The 17,980-nt window shown below is 38.5% G+C and overlaps 1 protein-coding gene and 1 pseudogene across 2 annotated transcripts in view; one reads left to right on the forward strand and one right to left on the reverse strand.

The window, feature by feature from the left end:
* The window catches only part of LOC5569376 (dual oxidase maturation factor 1), a 413,009-nt gene that overhangs the window by 248,249 nt on the left and 146,780 nt on the right, over positions 1 to 17,980 (forward strand). The window lies entirely within an intron of this gene.
* On the reverse strand, positions 3,116 to 3,472 carry LOC110675170 (annotated as a pseudogene).

Raw genomic sequence — 17,980 nt, forward strand, 5'->3', positions numbered from 1 at the left:
CATAATTTAGAAAATTCGTGCACCCAACATAGGCTACTTGATGAGATTCACGTTTTTGAACTACTGTACTGGAGAGCCACGTGATTTCGCGAAAATTCAAGCCTACTACTATTACCATTCCCAGCACTGATCAAAATTTCCATGAAAATCAAATAACAAAAAAACGTCTATCTTAACCGTTCAACATTTGGCGATTTACCCTACTTCATTGATCTCTATCAGTTTATGTAATCGATTTTCTATGAAATAAAATTTAACATATCATAAAATTAGTTGTAATATCAAAAATTGAAAATGTAACAAAACTGATGTAAAAATTCTTACAACTTGTAAATATCATCATATTATTGCAAAATTAAACTTAGTAAATCTGCATAATACGCCTAAATGTATGCAATTTTCCTCGAAATAAGCACGTTATTCAACAATAAACGGGTTTATGAGCATAAAACTATTCTTGTTATACTAATACGATTTCAAAAATGAGTTCAGCAGTTCACACTGAAGCTTACACAACATTTTTAACACTCAAAGTTTTCATGCAGGCTTAGCACCAGCAGATTGTTTAGTACAGGTATGTTCCGTTTTTATCAACACGATTGGCAATTTTCAGTTGACAAAAACGGAACCGTGACAAAAAGGGAATAATTTTCTTAGACAAAATGTTTTACAAAATTTAAAATAAAATAACAGCTTTGCAAGGATAATACACAATTTCATCATATAAATGCACAGTATTGATATTTAGGTGCTGTGATTAGAATTAAACCCGTAGGCTACGAAGATGGCATATAAAATTCAGATTGCTCGTATTTGAGTATAACTCCATATTTTTCAATGTAATTTTGAGGATTGCTTCACTATTAGTTGTTATTTCATAAGTGATGGGAAGGAATAGCTCCGGAGTGTTGTGAACAAAGTTATTCCAGAACATCTCTGGGTCAGGTAGGGTAAAAATCATGGAAATGTGATTCGGATTGTTCCTCTCCTTTCTGGCTTTACATCCCAATTGAGATAGAAGACTCATCAATATTCATAGCAGTACACTCATGAGGCTATATGAAGCTTTATGGATAGGAACGAGAAATTTCAAGAAAATTGGGTTACTATAGGCCGTAGTAGATTTGGTAGATCATAAGGTCCTGAATTCCAGGATGATTTGGATGACTTCCAATATCCAATTTCAAGCAATCATCAAAATTTAGTTGAAAAATGTGGAGTTATGCTCTAATACGAGCAAACTGAATTTTGTATGTCAGCCCCGTAGCCTACGGGTTAAGTTTGTTTATTCATATAAGTTCGTAAATAAGGTGGATTGCAGACTCCAATCAATCAATAATCGATAAATCATTAATAGTTCAAGTTTTCTTGGTTACAATTTCAACATATGAGATATGGAAATTATAACAATAATCACATAAATGTGCTTTGCATAATGAGGTACCGTAAAACGGGGTATCTTTGATAATGCGGGTAACTTTGATAGTGCGGAACCCACCACATACTAAACGAAATATCACAATTTCTGTTAATAGGTTAAGCAAAACGAATGCAAAACTGAAGAATATTAGTAACACACTTTATGTAAGAGCTATTTTCATTTGAGTCGAGAACATTTGAGGCTTTTTATACGGATATCAAAAATTAACACAATTTTAGCATTTTCGAAACGCTTACAAACAACATGTTCTATGAACACTTTTTGATGTAGTTTTGAATAGTTGGCCACTTATCTTTGACAGCCTAGTTATCATAGAACTTGAATACGGTCTCAAATCTTTTAGCGGAAAGCATTTTCACAAACTGGGACCATTTTTGTAATCTAAGTCAGAAATTTCCATATAGCGTTAAACGCCCAGGGGTATGCAATGCCCTACAAATGTTCGTAGTTCATTCAATTTTGTTCGATTAATTCTCCATTATCAAAGTTACCCCAAACAGAAAACCGACTTCCGATTATATGAAAAATTATATATCCATTCAAATTCAATCTTTTGGCAATCTATCAACTGCATTCGATAGCCAGGGTACCAGTACTTGTTTTAAAAATATAAATTATAATTCTTTGAAATAGCATGCATAAATATTCAATATTTCTTCGAAAAAACAATCAAAGGTAACTTTGATAGTTTTGACGTTGGATAACGTCTTACGGCAACATACTGGGGTACAATTTCGAAAAACGAAAAATCGCTCGCGTCACGAAAAGTGGTTAGATTTTGACTGTTAATAACTTACTAATGCCCGGATAGATTTTCTAGATTCTTGCACCAATCGATTGGAAATCTTTCTACGAATCTACTCCAACAATGAAAACTATTGATTCTCATGGCTAAACTATTGAAAAATTGAGAAATATCGAAGCATGTCTTATTTTTCGAAGAAAAGCACATTTTTCCTGTGTATTCCTGACACAGACATCATTGAGAGATATCTTAGCCACTTTCGTCTTTCGAAGGGAAACGCCCCTTTCGGTCTTCTTCTTACTTCTCTTTATTATCTCGTGTTCAGTCGAAGCCAATCAAATTCCACTTCACGCGCACGCGCACGACCGCATTTTAATTCAATCGTCTTCGGTAATCTTTTGGTGTGTTTCTGTCTAAGAATGGAATGAAAACCCAGTTCGATGGATTGTGACTACCACCAACCGTCCTTATCAGGACGACAATTTAATTTTGAAAGAGAGTTATGAGAATTTTACACCGTGAAGAGCGACATTACTGGTGAATGGATGTGATGGATTCATATTTCGATCAGTCATTTGCCACATGCATGCCAAAGCAATCAGTATAAACTTGTCGAATTGAAAGCTAAAACATATCAGCAACAGCTTTGTTGATGATTTGATTTGGTAAGAAATTGTCGATCGAAACCAAATAAGCGCATAGAGAAAACTGCAAAAATGCTACCGCCGCCCGACGGGAACCTAGCTAAAACTTTGTTTGCCGTTGAAAAACTAATCATCCGAAATTTAAATTGGTAATTAAATAAATTAATTAATTGATAATAGGTGAAATATCTTAAGCCGTAACTCTTTTACGTGGAATACATTGTTGTGGCTCTGAAAAGGGCCGTTTTGCTTGAAATTGCGTCCTAATTCAATTTAAACTCGTTCGCCACGGATACGACGAGCCAGCTAGAAGGCCTTCGGCATGATGGTGACACGCTTGGCGTGGATCGCGCACATGTTAGTACCCTCAAAGATAGGCCTCGCTCGCTTCCTGCTGGGCCATGACGCCAAGCTGTGTAATCGCAAATCGGTCTTGAAGTCCTGAGCGATTTCACGGACCAGGCGCTGGAAATACAACTTGTCGATCAGCAGCTCCGTAGAATTCTGGTAGCGACGGATCTCACGCAGAGCGACCGTTCCTGGCCGATAGCGATACGGCTTCTTGACTCCTCCGGTGGCTGGGGCGCTCTTGCGAGCGACTTTCGTGACCGGCTGCTTGCGAGGGGCTGCTTTCCAGCCCATCGTCGTAGTAGTGTTCTCTGGACGGATTGAAACAAACGAATGATTGAATTTGCGCGGCTGCCGGTCCCTTTTATGACCTTCTCTTGCGAGCGAGCGAGACGAACAGTGAACAGCGAGCGAGCAAGAAGAATTCATCCATCGCGTACCGCATAAAAGCAGCCGAGCCGGCGGCCGAGCATCAGTTTTGTTACAATCGTTGCCGAAGTTAGACCGGCCTCGGAAAAGGAAGCGCCAAGCGTGACAACATCCAGTGCATCATCACCAAGCCCGCCATCCGCCGTCTGGCTCGCCGTGGCGACGTCAATCGTACCTCCGGTCTCATCTACGAGGAAACCCGCGGTGTGCTGAGCTGAAGTCATCCAGAATTCTGTCGGCTACGCTCTGAAGTGGCAGGGCCATACGCTGTACAGATTTGGAAGCTAAATCGTCCCCATCACCGACAGCAAAACTACCACTGAATTCACAAAACCTGAGCATGAAATGGCGATCGACGATATCCTCACCCAACCGTCCTTTTCAGGACGACAATTTAATTTGGAAAGAGTTTCGAAAATATTTCACGCAACATTATTGGCAATAGTCACAGCAACAGAACTGTCAGTGAATCAAAAATAATAGTTTTGGGTGAAATTTTTAGTGATTTGCGGTAAACATTTTACCAAAATCAGTAAAATTCCAACAATATCTACAAATTTTGTTTACCAAATGTTCCGCTGCTGAGTTATTATCAAAATTCGTAACTCACCCTTAGTGTGTGGACAAGAAAACCAGCATCAATAATTTACAATCATTAAGGTGAAGAAGAATCGAAGCCAAACCTCAAATTTTCAAGAGCACGGATCTGGAGAACCGAAAACCCGTTTGAGCTGAAAAACTTAATCGATTGGTCACCACCAGCGAGTGACCAATCGATTAAGTTTTCAGCTTAAACGTATGTATTGAAAATTTGAGGTTTGGCTTCGATTCATCTTCACCTTAAGCTGCTGCAAATCCAGTGTCCGGTTTGTGAAATCGCTGGCTACGAGATGGCTGAAGGAAATCAGCTCAAGCCGCTTGTTCAAGCGCCCATCATCATCGCCACCGCAAATCTTATCGGGCGAGGAGGATTTCAACCTGTTTCGCTGGCAAAATGTGTCCGCGTTACTCGATTCTCACAGTTCAATCGGCCCTTTTCAGTGCCAACAAATGTGTCCTAAAGAGTTATTTGTGTAATATTTGCTAATGTGTTTACCATATTCTTACATTTATTCATCTCGTAGCATCATACAATATCTGATTAGTTATGAATAATTGACAAAACGACAAATCGAGAATGTTTCCGAGTCGTGCTGTCGGAATGCAATAAATATATTTTCTATTGTTAAGGAATGATTCAAATATTACATAACCCAAAATGTGCCAGTTCTAGACCCCCTCCTTCCCCACGTAACAACTTTTGTATGGAAGATTTAAATTGTGTATAAGGGCTGTAACACTATGGAAGACCCTCTCCCTCCCCCTGTGACGGAACGATATATTTTGAACGATAAGGCCTGATGTCGTCACTGCGTTCGCATGTTTTCCAATCTCCGTTGTGATGCGCCGTCATTGCCAAAGCCAAGATAAAATTTTCCTCAGTACCGCCAGATGCAATTTCTTCTTAGCAGACGCAAAAAGTTATCTTCTTTTTTTTTTTTTTTCATTGGGGTGTCTAGTTAGACGGCTAAGACCGGATCACGGTCCATCTCGCCAATTAATCTTCTTTAATGATGTCTATGATTGGCTATAGAAGGGGAGGAGCCTAGGTCCAAATTTTGGGTGTATAAAAGATACAGACATCATCTGTTTGCCATCAGTTTCGTTTCAAGCGTCCGAGATGACGCAACCTGGAGGTCCCGTCCGTAAGAAGCGCGTGACTTTTGATCGTAGAAATCTTTCTACGATCAAAAGGAAGGCACGCCAACGGAAAAGGAAGAAAATACTTACAAATGCAATTTGTAAGTATCGACAGGACAGTCTTCCGACGCGGTAGTAACATCCTTGTTACTATCACGTACGGAAGAGTCTAAGAAGAGCTTTCAAAAACGGCCCTTTTCAGGGCCAAAATTACGATTAAAGAGTTGTTTTGGACAGATTCAGTGATTATATTATCAATCAGTTAAGGACTGTTCACGTTTTTAAAGCGGACACTTTGTTTAAGCTATATCTTTTGACGTAGGATGACGTCTCACGGAAACATACTGGGGTACAATTCCGAAAGGCGAAAATCGCTCGTGTCGCGAAAAGTGTTAGGTTTTGACTGTTTATGACTTACTAACGCCCGGATAGATTTCTAGATTCTTGCATCAATCGATTGAAAATCTTTCTTCGAATCTACTCCAACAATGAAAACTATTGATTCTCATGGCTAAACTATTGAAAAATGAGAAATATCGAAGCATGTCTTATTTTTCCTAGAAAAGCACATTTTTCTTGTGTATTCCTGACACAGACATCATTGCGCGATATCTTAACCACTTTCGTCATTCAAAGGGAAACGCCCCTTTCGATCTTCTTCTTACTTCTCTTTATTATCTCGTGTTCAGTCGAAGCCAATCAAATTCCCACTTCACGCGCACGCGCACGACCGCCATTTTAATTCAATCGTCTTCGGTAATCTTTTGGTGTGTTTCTGTCTAAGAATGGAATGAAAACCCAGTTCGATGGATTGTAACTACCACCAACCGTCCTTATCAGGACGACAATTTAATTTTGAAAGAGAGTTATGAGAATTTTACACCGTGAAGAGCGACATTACTGGTGAATGGATTCATATTTCGGTCAGTCATTTGTCACATGCATGCCAAAGCGATCAGTATAAACTTGTCAAATTGAAAGCTAAAACTTATCAGCAACAGCTTTGTTGATGATTTGATTTGGTAATAAATTGTCGATCGAAACCAAATAAGCGCACAGAGAAAACTGCAATAATGCTACCGCCGCACGACGGGAACCTAGGTAAAACTTTGTTTGCCGTTGGAAACTAATCATCCGACATTTAAATTGGCAATTAAATAAATTAATTAATTAATAATAGGTGAAATATCTTAAGCCGTAACTCTTTTACGTGGAATACATTGTTGTGGCTCTGAAAAGGGCCGTTTGCTTGAAATTGCGTCCTAATTCAATTTAAACTCGTTCGCCACGGATACGACGAGAGCCAGCTAGAAGGCCTTCGGCATGATGGTGACACGCTTGGCGTGGATCGCGCACATGTTAGTACCCTCAAAGATAGGCCTCGCTCGCTTCCTGCTGGGCCATGACGCCAAGCTGTGTAATCGCAAATCGGTCTTGAAGTCCTGAGCGATTTCACGGACCAGGCGCTGGAAATACAACTTGTCGATCAGCAGCTCCGTAGAATTCTGTAGCGACGGATCTCACGCAGAGCGACCGTTCCTGGCCGATAGCGATACGGCTTCTTGACTCCTCGGTGGCTGGGGCGCTCTTGCGAGCGACTTTCGTGACCGGCTGCTTGCGAGGGGCTGCTTTCCAGCCATCGTCGTAGTAGTGTTCTCTGGACGGATTGAAACAAACGAATGATTGAATTTGCGCGGCTGCCGGTCCCTTTATGACCTTCTCTTGCGAGCGAGCGAGACGAACAGTGAACAGCGAGCGAGCAAGAAGAATTCATCCATCGCGTACCGCATAAAAGCAGCCGAGCCGGCGGCCGAGCATCAGTTTTGTTACAATCGTTGCCGAAGTTAGACCGGCCTCGGAAAAGGAAGCGCCAAGCGTGACAACATCCAGTGCATTCATCACCAAGCCCGCCATCCGCCGTCTGGGCTCGCCGTGGCGGACGGTCAATCGTACCTCCGGTCTCATCTACGAGGAAACCCGCGGTGGTGTGCTGAGCTGAAGTCATCCAGAATTCTGTCGGCTACGCTCTGAAGTGGCAGGGCCATACGCTGTACAGATTTGGAAGCTAAATCGTCCCCATCACCGACAGCAAAACTACCACTGAATTCACAAAACCTGAGCATGAAATGGCGATCGACGATATCCTCACCCAACCGTCCTTTTCAGGACGACAATTTTAATTTGGAAAGAGTTTCGAAAATATTTCACGCAACATTATTGGCAATAGTCACAGCAACAGAACTGTCGCGTGAATCAAAAATAATAGTTTTTGGTGAAATTTTTTAGTGATTTGCGGTAAACATTTTTACCAAAATCAGTAAAATTCCAACAATATCTACAAATTTTGTTTACCGTACGTTCCGCTGCTGAGTTATTTATCGAAATTCGTGACTCACCCTTAGTGTGTGGACAAGAAAACCAGCATCACTCTTCGCATCTTGAGCCAATCGCGACGACGAGAAACTGACTAAATTGCGGTCCGGCGCGAACCAGCAGACAATCAATTGCCGGAGAAGCAGATTTAACTCATCCGCTAGCATTAACGCACACGGGCAAAACGGGGAAGCCAATTTCACTGCAAATTTCTCTTACTTACATTAATGAATGTTTGCCCTTTACTGGCATATACCAGATTTGCTAGTATGTCCGAAACATAGTTTGGGAACTTGAAATCAGAAGACACAGTGTGTTGTTTGACAAGGTGTTCTGTAGCTTAGTTGGTTAAAGCGCCGGTCTAGCGTACACGGAGGGTCGTGAGTTCGAGTCTCACTAGAACGCGTATTTTTTCGCAAATTCATGTCTCAATTTGTCAAACAAACACACTGTGTCTTCTGATTTCAAGTTCCAAAACTATTTCTCTCTACTATTGACATAACTGAAGAATTCTGATTACATAACACTGCTCCAGTTTGAATTTTTGGTAGTGCGATTTATTTGTATTTGAAAAAAAATATCAAATGCATTTGTTACCTTGTTTAATTAGAAAACTAATCCTTCAAATTGATTGCATATTTATCTACGTGTCAATGCCAATGCAAAAAAACTATTGGATTACTTGTTATAGGTACACTATTTGAAAATTGCTTAAATTTTGGTAATAGTGATCATTGATGGATTTTTTACATGGCGTACAATACAAATACAATTTTGGTTTATGCGACCATAAAATTCAATAATTTCACTAGGGGTAATTCAAAAATGATGTCAATCATTTGGGGGAGGGAGGGTGAAACCCGAAAAAACGATGGACGTTCAAATTTGAATCTTCCCTAGCGCGAAGCGCCAATTTGGCTGCTTTTCACTCAGAGCCAGTGTAAATGGTGCATTTATCAAATTACTGAATAACTATTGATATCATTCATAAAATTCGTAGTGGATCGAACCATAAAAATGTCATACATTCCTCTGCTTGCCTAAAAGTTCAATGTGATTATTAACAGCTCCCAAATCTGCCTCTCTTGAACAATAAATAACATAAAAGTTAGAACTATTTTACCATAATCTATTGCACGCAAAAGGCATATTCCCTATCACAGACATCAAATTCACATACCATATCAATAAAGGATTTGTATTTCACCTTATTTCGGTACAATTTGTTGCGAATTGTTCTCGTGATAGTATCATTCAAAGTTGCGTGATATTTTTTCAAGTGTAGTTTGTGTGGAAACTGTGAGTAGTGATTCAGGAATACTATGTCTGATCATTTGGCTGCGAAGTATATGCGCCAGTTCGCGGAAGCGTATAAAGGAGCAGCAACCGGACGAAGCACCGAAGGAAAACAACCAAAAACTGATGCAGAAAGGGCTCGGTGTTATCGAGCCAGAATGAGAATGGCCAAGGACGACGCTGCTTCATCTGCTGCTTGGGATGCTGGTGAAGGGACTTCGCGACAAGGTAGGGAATTCGCTTGTTACTCTGATTACACAGCGTAACAAAAATGACATTTTAGGCTTGTCAGAGAACCAAATTGTGTGTCTCTTGTTGATTTGTGGTTGGTGAATCTGATGCCGTTCTCAGAAATTTTCCAGCACGTCACAATTTTTAGATACAGGTCGCCAAAGATGAATAAAACACTGGTTTTTATTGATGTTTACATAAAATTTAAAGTATGATTTATCAAACTTTTTTGTGATCTTATCCACCAAGCATGCAAAATAGGACTTTCACTTTCATTTAAGATATAATTTGGTTGAAATTGCACGATTAATTTTAGATTAAATTGATTTTTTCAACATGTAAAGCCATGTTTGCAGTCACCATACAAAATTCTTCGTTTCTCTTAAACGGCACAATACAAATTATTTTCAGAACCATCAAAAAATAATTTTTTGAGCGCCGACAATACTATGATTTTTTATGATAAGTATTGTTTAACACATGAAGTTTGAATTCTGTGGCAAATTAAGCAAATAAATTTCCATACAAGCTGTCAAACTTGCATGCAAGTTGGGCTGATATAGGAAATTTGCATTTTCAACAGCCAATGTCTCAAAAACTAGACGTGCTGGTGATATTTTTGAAAACGGCAATAGACTGAGCAACTCTTAGTTAAGTTAATAGCGGGTTGATGCTTGAGACAAAATCGTGTTCCGCAGTGTTATTTATCATTAATTGTTATTAATAATTCGTACCGCTAAAAGGTAGTTTGAGAATTCCCGACTAGTTTCTATCTAGCAATTAGTATTCAAAAGTATAATTAATAATTATATAGAAATAAATAAGGATATATCTTATGTTCGTTTTACTGAATAGCAGTGTAATGTTATTCTGTAAATCTGGGTTTCCGGCTTTTGCGTTTCATTCAAAGCGTTAAAAGTTTAATCGCTGAAATTATGATATAAGAATATACATTTTGAAGGATTTTTCTTTTAAGTAATTTTTTGTTTATTGTAGGACCCTGTAATTCAATATTATTTGTTACTTTTCTTTCCTGTGTCTGGTAACGGTCTGTAAGTGCTTTACTTGCGATAATTTCAATCATATTTTCTATTTTCAAATATTTATTTTGATTTTGATTGATTTGACGTTTCTATTTCCGGAAACACATTACTATGGGTGGTTAATGAAGAGTGAGAGGCTTGATCACGAAATCCATATACTGGAACAACCGATAAGGTGTTGTTTTAGTTGCGCTCAATCGATTAAAAAGCTTTCACATTTACACGTCTTTCTAATCAATCACAGTTTTCACTCTGATGTAATAAAAGGTAAAGGAAATAAGTTTTGAATAAATATTATATAAATACTGAATAAATGATTTAGAAATATTGTATTAATCCAATTATATTTTATTAATATTTGGGGTCAGAGCTGAATAAATTCTTTAAAGTTATATCTGTTTAATTTATCAATTGAATTGTACCCTACCAGTGCTGCAAAACATTCGACATTTTGCACGACGTTCGTTTCGTTGCCATGATTAGCAGTCATTTTATTTTGCTACTTTCATCCGCTACCGTCACCTCTTACACACAGCACGAGCGGTAGAATGAACATCGAGAACACGACAGCCTATTACGAAAAATGTCAGAAACAAACTAAACCTTAACATTTCCTAGCGAAATGGTCGGGGTCGGTGCATTCAATTGACATTTTCTTTCCGACATCCGTTTAATCGCTTGTGTCGTGAATGTTTAAGGAAAGCGCTGCCGAATATCAGTGAAAACGTGGCGAATACAGTGATTGCTTACAACACGGATTATACCACTTACACCATTAGCCGTTGAATACTTTCAGTTAATCAGTTTATCGAGTAATTTTTGAAATAAAATATTCAAGAAGATGCGGCTTGTTTTGTCTGCATCGTATAACATCGTTTCTTAACAATTGCTTTTTAATTTTATCATTTTTATTGTACTGTTCAAAAACTGTGTCTAAAAGTTATTCTCCTATCACGTTCTACTCGAGGAGAATTCAACACCACTCGTACGATTCCGGTACGCACCCCATCACCACGTTATGTTCGAGAACAATCAAACGTCGTGATATTCCAGTGGTGCTTGACGCCATTTCGTGATTCCTCATCGTATCCCATGAAGAAGAAGCCAATGATGTTCCTGTTATCCCGGAAGAAGACGATGGCGATGATCGCTATGAAGATAGGATCCTTCGCTGTGATTTAACTCAGGGAGAACCCAACTTGGATCGTGCTGATCGAGAATTCGAGAAACGTTTCATCGAAAAACGAGTTCGGCTATGCCTGTGACGTGTGTGCACGAATTTGGTTTCAGAATGATCTCAAACCACTTAGTAATGCCGATGGTGCCGTGTTGATGGCAGCGAACTATTTCGAAACTGTTGATGGATTCTCAGCGTGTCTTACTTGTCGAAGCAGCTTAAAACGTGGCCTGATCCTACACTGTCCCAGACGAATGGCTTTACATATCCAAAATTTCCGTCAAATCTGCCTCCACTTGAATCCAATCACCACCAGACTGGTTTCACCAAGAATCTGCTTTATGCAGCTGCGCCGTCTGCGGCATGCAGCAGGTTTGTAGTTTATAGTGGTATTTTTATTTATAGATATTTTTTATCATTTTCCTGTATAATTTTGTTAAATAGGTAGTTTGGCCATTATTGGTCAAATTATCAACGTTCCGGTGGATGTGTCTGCGATGGTGAAGGAGCTTCCACGGCAGCTGACGACGACTGTGCATTCAATGTGTGCATCAAGAAGCACATGATACACAAGTCAAGCTATTTTTCCGGGTACGTCAAGAAAGGTACGGTTAGGCCTGGCTTAACTACCTTGTCGCCACACCGCTGTATATGGCGAAACGCATTACGTTTAGTGAAGAACATTTGGCGGCCATCGAGCCAGATACAGCAACTTGGAATACATTCTCTCTAAGTACCTCAACCTCAAACTGGCTTCGGATCCCACTAAAGCAACCAATCTTAGTGGATCATGCGTGGATCTAACGTTCACCCGGAATATTTGTTTGGAGAGCAAGATTTACCGCTCTGGCTTCTTCTTCCATCGACCGGTTCTATCAGTGTTGAAGTGTTAACCAACCAACAAACAAACCAAACGGCCCTTTTCAGGGCCACAAAATCAATGCAAAAGAGTTATTTTGAATTATTCGCACCAAATTAGCAATGATGAAGTATACACTTAAAAATCAATTCTTCAATATAATCGCCTAAGCTTCTGAATACATGTAAAGTGATTATTTTGTATTAACACAAAATAATAACACACAATGTCTATAATAAATCAGAATTGACATGCAACAAATAGTGTGAAAATTAATTGGATTTTTAGCAGTAGAAATGTTTCACAAGTTTGTGACGGTCTCAAACCAGGAAATAGAAGAGGCTAACGTTATCCAACGTCAACTTAACGGTCGTATCTCGGAAACAACCTCTTACTTTTTTCGAAGAAAACTTGAATATTTTTGCATGTTGTTTCAAAGAATTATAGTTTATATTTTTAAAACAAGTACTGGCATCCTAGCTATCGATTGCAGTTGATAGATTGCCAAAAGATTTAGTTTTAATGAATATATAATTTTTCATATAATCGGAAGTCGGTTTTCTGTTTTGGGGTAACTTTGATAATCGAACAAAATTGAATGAATTACGGAACATTTATAGGGAATTGCATACCTCTAGGCGTTTAACGTTATATGGAAATTGTTGACTTAAATTACAAAAATGGTCCCAGTTTTTGAAATTTCTTTTCGCTAAGAGATTTGAGACTATATTCAAGTTCTATGATAACTAGGCTGTCAAAGATAAGTGACCAACTATTCAAAACTACATCAAATAGTGATCGTAGAACAGGTTGTTTGTAAGCGTTTCTAAAATGCTAAAATCGTATCAATTTTCAATATTCGTTTATAAAGCCTTAAATGTTTTCGATTTAAATGAAAACAGCTTTTAAATGAAGTGTCATACTAATATTCTTCAGTTTTGCATTCGTTTTGCTTAACCGATTAATAGAAATTATGATATTTCGTTTAGTATGTGATGGATAACGCACTATCAAAGTTACCCGCATTATCAAAGATACCCCGTTTTACGGTACAAGGAAGTGGGTCTAGCTGATCATTGCTTTTTTTCAAGACAAATTTAACAAGAAACAGCTTCTTTTTCTACTCTTCATCCTCAAACTTCTGGTTCTTCTTCATCTTTATGGTATTACATCCCAACTGAGGAAGAGCCTTTTTACAGCTTATTGTTCTTATTAACACTTCCGCAGTCATCAACTTTTATTTTGTCAAGGTACATTTTGCATTTTTGCCACCCGATTGGCGATGTTGCAAAAGTTTTACAAGGTGAAGTGAATATTTACGGTTTCCTGTACTTTGAATTGTTAAAATCTATTCTTTTAAATGATTATGGTGATTTTCTTCTAAAATTATCACTACCACCTTCAAGTGGGATGCACTAATCGCCATTCTAGAACAGCGCCACATTCACCCTTTAGCTCTGTGTTCGGTAACGAATAGGCTAGCACTAAACTATACTAAAGTTCTACTGTTTTGTTTAGTAAAACAATATTGAATAGGTTTATCAAAAACACAAAAGTGTACAAACTCCAGAACAAGCATAACCAAATTAGAACTTTTTGGTTAGAATCTCTTTTGTTAAGTTTTATGACTAATCGTTCTTCTTCTTTCTGGCGTTACGTCCCAACTGGGACAGAGCCTGCTTCTCAGCTTAGTGTTCTAATGAGCACTTCCACAGTTGTTAACTGAGAGCTTACTGTGCCAATGACCATTTTTGCATGTGTATATCGTGTGGCAGGTACGAAGATACTCTATGCCCTGGGAAGTCGAGAAAATTTCCAACCCGAAAAGATCCTCGACAGGTGGGATTCGAACCCACGACCCTCAGCTTGGTCTTGCTGAATAGCTGCGCGTTAACCGCTACGGCTATCTGGGCCCCATGACTAATCGTATGGCAGTTGGTTAATTAAACTTTTGGTCTCCACGTGAAGAAGAGGTGCGCGTCTGTTCAAAGATCAAGATCCCAACAAATTTTACATAGGAACCTGCATGACGTGGAACCATCCAGTGTCAAAAAATTCTCAAATTGTCACCTAATCAATGGCTGTTGCTATAATCTGTGCAATGTTATGACAATTGCGATATTGCAAATGACTTGTTAAGTCTATGATGTTATCGAGTTTGAAATAAAATAGATAATGTATAAAATATGACGGGGTCGCAGGTCTTTCAAAAAATAAAATGAACTCGATCATGTCCCTTGCCAGAACTGAACATTCTCATTGATATATGCTTATCACATTTACATAGAAAATTCTCTGCTCCCATGTTATATAAGAAATCAGAGAACTAATCACAGATTCCTTGTTGCTAGCAGGCTCCTTAACATCAACATAGTTCGGTGACATACAGTCACCCCACAGTTATGGATAGCACACAGATATGGATCAAAGTTGGCTTAAACGGTGAATATCTCATCAAATAGAGTTGCAATTACGCAGAACACATTTTATCTTCGTGAACCAAAAATCTGTACAGCATTGAAATCAATCATAACATCTTCATTCGTCCGTACAAAATAAATTGTTATCCGTATTCATAGAATCGTTGATTCATAACTGTGGGGCATTGAAACCCGTACCACAGTTATGAATCAACGATAAGACGTTTCCGAAAGAAACGCCGAAACGTGTACTTTCACAAGCACACCATTCGTTTACTTCACAGATAAATTGCTTTTATAGTGTTCTGATCCATAATATGAGGCGATTTGATCCATAATAAGGACCCTCCTGTTCCACTGATCCACATCTGTGGGATGGACAACGTTTGAAATTTCTTTCGAAATCGATACTTTTTCGTGAATAACCGCGATTTTTTATGTGTATTCTCGAAAACAATTATATTCGGCATAGCCAGGCGGGGAAAATAATTTTGTACAAGGTCACCATGATTTGTAATCATATTTTATTTAAAAAAATCACCCTTAGCTGATCCATAACTGTGGGGTGACTGTACTCTACACTGATAAAAATCCACACGTTTGATCCGTGTGTTTAAAATTATGGATCGAATCAAGAACGTCTATATCAATTTGTTGTGATTTTCATACAAACTTCGTGTGCGTTACATATTCAATTCTTTAGTTTTGCTTCATGGACTGATTCATCAACCGACAACACGTATTCTATAAAAAAAGTAAGAGGTTGTTTCCGAGATACAACCGCCAAGTTGACGTTGGATAACGTTAGCTTCATCTATTTCCTGGCTTAAGACCGGCACAAACTTATGAAAGATTTCTACTGATAAAAATCCAATCAATTTTCATATTATTTGTAGCATGTTAATTCTGATCTATTGTGGACATTGTGTGTTAGCACAGAAAATCTGTGGTGTAAGTTTGGTTCGGTTAACACTTCAACACCGATAGACTCGGTCGATGGAAGAATAAGCATGAGCGGTAACTCTTGCTTCCCAAACAAATATTTCGGTCGAACGTTAGGTCCACGCATGATCCACTAAGATTTGTTGCTTTAGTAGTTTACGAATCCAGTTTGAGGTTGAGGTACTTCTCCATGAAGTCCGCGAGCTCCATGTTCTCCTCTTTGCTCAAATCGATGTTAATGTTCCTTTTGATACTCGAAGAAGTTCCGCACCATGAAGAACTTTTTCTGCTTCGTAGTGGTATCCGGGGAAATGTAGAGGCAAATATGCGATTCCAGAGCTCGGCCGTCAGGAAGCGAATGGCCTATCTGATCGGTTTGTTTAAGATTACCAACCTGTGCGCGATCCACGCCAAGCGTGTCAGCATCATACCGAAGGACATTCAACTGACTCGTCGAATCCGCGGAGAACGCGCTTAAATTGAATTGAAGCACCATTTCAAACAAAACGGGTCATTCGATGTAAAAGAGTTACAACCAGAGACACTTCATCTATAACTATTAATTGATTAATTAATTTATTTATTTATCAATTATAATTTTGGTTGATTAGTTTTCTAGTTAGCTGTTGCTGATTAGTTTTAGCTCTTTGTTTGACAAATTAATACTATGATCGCTCTAGCATGCATTTGCATGTAGGTAGCGACGACGACAACGGAATTATTCAAAGTAAGTAAAGTTTGTAAGGATGCTTAAAATATATCCCCGAGCCCGATTTCATCTTTTAAACTGGTACCAATTAGCTCATACGGTTGAAATAATTAAATTTCTGTTATATATCAGGTTTTTCCTTAAGAAATTGCCTACATCTAGGCGTTGTTATCACAATTCTTGAAATTAACTATTCATTATTTCTTTACATATTGCATTATTAAGCATTTTGCAAGCATATTCGAATTCAGGGAGCTCATATTCATTATGTAGAGTCGTTTCAAAAAATAACAATAATCGCATTGACAAGTGATCAATTTCACCCCGAAGTGGGATTCCCCGATTTTCTATTTAAGGGATGATTTTTAGCATAAAACCACATTTGTTATAAAATTTTGCCAAAGAGGCTGACCGTCGTACTTGTATTCAGTTGTTTGGCATTTTCAACATGATTGAAAACAGACAAGAAAAACCATGAAAAATGATCAATTATCACTAAATTACGGCACATGTAAACTCCAAAACGTCAAAACCTTATAACAGCAAGAAAAATGTGCTTTTCTATTAAAAATAAGACATGCCTCGATATTTACCAATTGTTCAATAGTTTAGTCATGAAAATCAATAGTTTTCATTATTTGAGTAGATTCGTAGAAAGATTTGCAATCGATTGGTGCAAGAATCTTGAAAATTTATGCGGGCGTTAGTAAGTTATTAACAGTCAAAATCTAACCACTTTTCGTGACGCGAGCGATTTTCCGTTTTTGGAAATTGTACCCCAGTATGTTGCCGTAAGACCAGGGCGGTCCCACTCGGGCTGAGATTGGGTACCACTTCTAGTACTGCATTTGGTCCCTCGGTAGTGCAAAAGGTACCCAAGTTTGACAGATCGCAGTACACTTTGAACGGCATTCTAGATTACCTTATGAGCCATATAATTTTGGGCAACTGTAAGGGACATGGGGGTCTTTAATTTGTCTTTGGTAAGACGTTATCCAACGTCAAAAAAATCTTAATTTTCCTAAGAGAAGAAGCAAATTTTGAAGCTGAAAGTGTTAGAGGAAAATTTGCGGATTCGCTTTTATTTCTATTAGTGAGGATGTCCGAGTGATCATTCTAATTTTCTATTAATAAAATGCATTACTTCCAGTATTTGATATAATGTGTGGTGTTAGGGAAAAATCGGATTCCACTAACAGATTTTCCTAGCTTTCAGCTTCGAATAAAATGAAATTTGCTAATCCCGGGCATCCCAAATTGTGGATTTGCGGCACTCCGCTTGTTGCTGACTCACTAGTTTGAAAAAAAGTAAGAGGTTGTTTCCGAAATACAACCGCCAAGTTGACGTTGGATAACGTTAGCTTCTTCTATTTCCTGGCTTGATACCGTCACGAACTTATGGAAGGTTTCTACGGATAAATATCCAATCATTTTTTTACTATTTGTTGCATGTCATTCTGATCTATTATGGACATTGTGTGTTATTATTTGGTTGGTTCGGTTAACACTTCAACACCGATAGAATCAGTCGATGGAAGAAGAAGCATGAGCGGTAACTCTTGCTCAAAAATCAAATATTCCGG

This window comes from Aedes aegypti, chromosome 2 (genome assembly GCF_002204515.2).
Source record: "Aedes aegypti strain LVP_AGWG chromosome 2, AaegL5.0 Primary Assembly, whole genome shotgun sequence".
Lineage (NCBI taxonomy): Eukaryota > Metazoa > Arthropoda > Insecta > Diptera > Culicidae > Aedes > Aedes aegypti.